Source organism: Planococcus citri, chromosome 2 (assembly GCF_950023065.1).
Source record: "Planococcus citri chromosome 2, ihPlaCitr1.1, whole genome shotgun sequence".
NCBI lineage: Eukaryota > Metazoa > Arthropoda > Insecta > Hemiptera > Pseudococcidae > Planococcus > Planococcus citri.
Genome location: NC_088678.1, coordinates 9,703,251 through 9,706,726, shown reverse-complemented (window position 1 = coordinate 9,706,726; position 3,476 = coordinate 9,703,251). Strand labels below are relative to the sequence as shown.

Below are 3,476 nucleotides of genomic sequence, written 5' to 3'. Positions count from 1 at the left end.
ATTTGAAAAATAAGAAAAAAAGTATTCTTGCGTTTTTTTGAATAAACGCATAGTTTTTGAGAAAATTGCGTTTGAAACTCGGGAAATTGCATTACGAAATAGTTACAGAATATAACTCCGTGTGCGTTTGGAACCGTGGGAGGGCGGGGTGGCAACGCTACCGCGTCGCCTGATTTTGTTTTTAGTTTTTCAAAAATTTTCTAGTATTTGCCGATATTATTTGCCATCAGTTTACCATTTTGCCGTTCTTGCCAATGATTCCAATCCAAACATTGTAGGAGTGTTACACTGCCCAAACCACCTCTTAAAACCGTCCCTGACATGATTGACGTAATGATATCACTTTTGATCTAAATTGATCAAAAAATAATGAGAGCAGTGTATCTTTTTGATATGACCTAATCTAGGTTTCCCAAATTTCATAAGATTTGATCAAACTTGATAAGGTTGGTCAAATCAGTTATGTCATATTTGATATAAATTGATCAAATTAGATCCAAATTGATCAAACAATGCTAGGACCACACTTATCTTTCTTGAAACGATTTGATATATGTTAATAAAATTTCATAACATTTGATCCAACTTGATAAGGTTGGTTGAAACAGTTATATCAAACTAGATCTAAATTGATCAAATTAGGTGAGTCATAATATCAAACTTGATCTAAATTGATCAAACAAGTGTGGGACCAGTCTATCAACCTTGATATAATTTGATCTAGGTTGATAAACTTTCATATGACTGTACCAAGATTTGTATCAAAATTGATCAACCTTTATCAAATTGTATCAAGATTTGTATCAAAATTGATCAACTTTTATCGAACTGTATCAAGATTTTTGTCAAAATCGATCTATTTAGATCAAATTTTATCTGAACATTTTTTTCCCGGGTTAGCAAATTTGTTTTGTATTTATGAGGCAGATTACAGTTTTTTAATGATATATTTTACAAGTCAATGTGTAATTGAAAACTTAAACAACAACAGCAACAACAACAACAATACAATGTTCAATTACATGATTAGTGAAGGATTCAAAAAGAAAATCATAGGTATTATTATTTTACATAGCCTTATTTTATAAAAACTCTGAATAGGTACATTTTGAATTCACAAAATTGCACTGACTGCATATCTTCTTCCTGCTTCTCTACAGAATATGGATGACAAAAATTCATGTAATTCATAGCTATCAGAAAAAGTCATACCTAGACCTACAGTTTCTGGTGAAATTATGTAAATTCTTACATCAATCCCGCTCGTCGTCGTAGTCATCATCTTGACCCATTTGAACATCGTCATCATAACTGCTATCATAACCATCAGCATCATCTGTATCATCACCATCATCATCATCATCATCATCATCATCATCTCCATTGCGGTTGTTTCTACCCTCATCACCATGTTCTATAAACACAAACAATTTGGGTAGATACAGTTTGAATTTTCAAAAAACTAAATGTATCTGCAAACTAACTTAAAGTTTGAATTATGTAGGTAAAAATAAATTCAAATTCCTCACCTTCTTCTGCGTCGCTTTCACGATCAGCGAATTCCGCTGAAAACATTTTCAAGTCACAAATTTTAATTATTAGGTGAGTTATGCCTAATTATTACACTTAGTTTGAGGATTATGGGCTTTTTGCATAAGTAAGTGAAATTAAAACAAGTATTGAAGTAAAAAGGAATCTTACATTGAAGCAGTTCTTTATACCCGCATACCTTTAGGTACGTACCTATGGAAAAGAGTGTACTCATATTTAAAAAAATAGATCAAAATTTCTTACTATCGCCCGCAGTTCCGTGATTATCTACAAGCATATTAAAAATATTTATGAAAATAAGATTTTTTCAGTAGTGTGAATACAGTAGATACGTATAGATAAGGAGTTTGAAAATTTATATCGAATTTGTAAGATTCGAAATTTCTAAGGTAGGTAGGTACCTGGTGAATAAATGATACTTTCGGCGTCAGCTGCAAATGATAAAAATTCTGTATATGGCATGTAACATTATAGGTAAAAGTATGAGGAAAATGATGAATTTTTACAATCAGGATCGTCATCTTCATCCGCTGCAAACACCAAAAAGTATGTGAGTTGGTTCAACTACGATCAGATCAAATGATACACGCAATAAAAAATTTAATCAATGGACTAGGTATTTTATTCTTACATTCTTCTTCGCCACCACCGCCACCGCCATTGTTATCGTCATCGTCATCATCGTCATCGTCACCGTCTTCCTCCGCAACTGCAATCAGAGAAATCCTACACATTACATATTTTTAAAAGTTTGCAGGAAACTAATGACATTTTATTCAGCTGCCTACATTCTTAAAGAATTTTGAGCTCAATTCGTGCGATGAACAAACACAAATAACATACCTTGATATTGTCCTTGGTAACCTCCACCACCATAGTTGTCTTTTCATAAACATGCAAAAATTGCAATCCAGATTTTATAACTGAACTGAAGGTACATACAGATAAATTTGAGACATTACTTAAAAGGAATAAAATTACTCACCAGCTGGTCGACCTTTCACCAATGCAATGGAATATAAACCTGTTCAAAAAAATGAAAAATGAAAAAAAAAAACCATTGAAAACACAATTTTTAAAAATGTAGGGGACAAAATTTCAAAATAAAATGGAGCAAAAAACTTTGAAAAATAAAATCTTAAAGAGGAAATATTTCAATGTTTGGAAAACATTTTGAGTTATAACCTTTCATTAAAGTTGATGTGGAGGTGAAAGGAAGCGTCCAAAAAAAATTTCATGGCAGTAGAGTTGTAGAGAATTAAATTTCCAATCGATATAACGTCGTTAGTTTTTGAGTTTTTCTCAAAAAACTAAAATTTCATGATATGTGCAAATTCATTTTTCTGAAAAGTGATCACTTTAAAATTTTTTTTCCATTTGGTACAAACCAATGAAAAATGCACTCCTTGTGACTATTTCCAACTGACAAACATTCAAAACAATCAAAACTATTTATTAACACTTTGTATGTACAAAATTTGCTCAAAAAAGGTGGAGTTTTTTGAGATGTACCCTTATAACTCCAAACAACTTGCAATGTTGTTGAGATTTTGAGTTAGGCCATTTGCGTTTTTTAAAGATCTAGATAATGTACCCAACTCAAAGTGTAATTTTTGGTCGAGGGGGGTCATACAAACCCCAAAAATGCAAAAACATCAAAATCAATTTTTTTTAAGATGTGACCTTATTACATAGGGCAGAAGAACATATTCTTTAGCATATTTTTTTCTGTGCTATTAGGCAGGGAATATCAAACACATCTTTGCGAATCAAGAAATTTCAAGTCGACTGAGCCAATGTTATTTTGCATATTTTAGCATATTTCGACTAAAAATGCCAGTTTTAGCATATTTTTACCTGTTGTAGCGGATATTTCAGCATATTTAGTCAATTTTCACAGTTTTTCCCTATTTTCAGGGAATATT

The 3,476-nt window shown here is 31.7% G+C and overlaps 1 long non-coding RNA gene across 1 annotated transcript; it reads right to left on the bottom strand.

The window, feature by feature from the left end:
• Positions 1–1,568: 1,568 nt before the first annotated feature.
• On the bottom strand, positions 1,569–2,654 carry LOC135838237 (uncharacterized). The gene is made up of 3 exons (XR_010557346.1): positions 2,537–2,654; positions 2,183–2,260; positions 1,569–2,081 (listed from the first exon to the last, which is right to left on the bottom strand). It is a non-coding gene; the product is annotated as an uncharacterized LOC135838237 (long non-coding RNA).
• Positions 2,655–3,476: the final 822 nt, after the last annotated feature.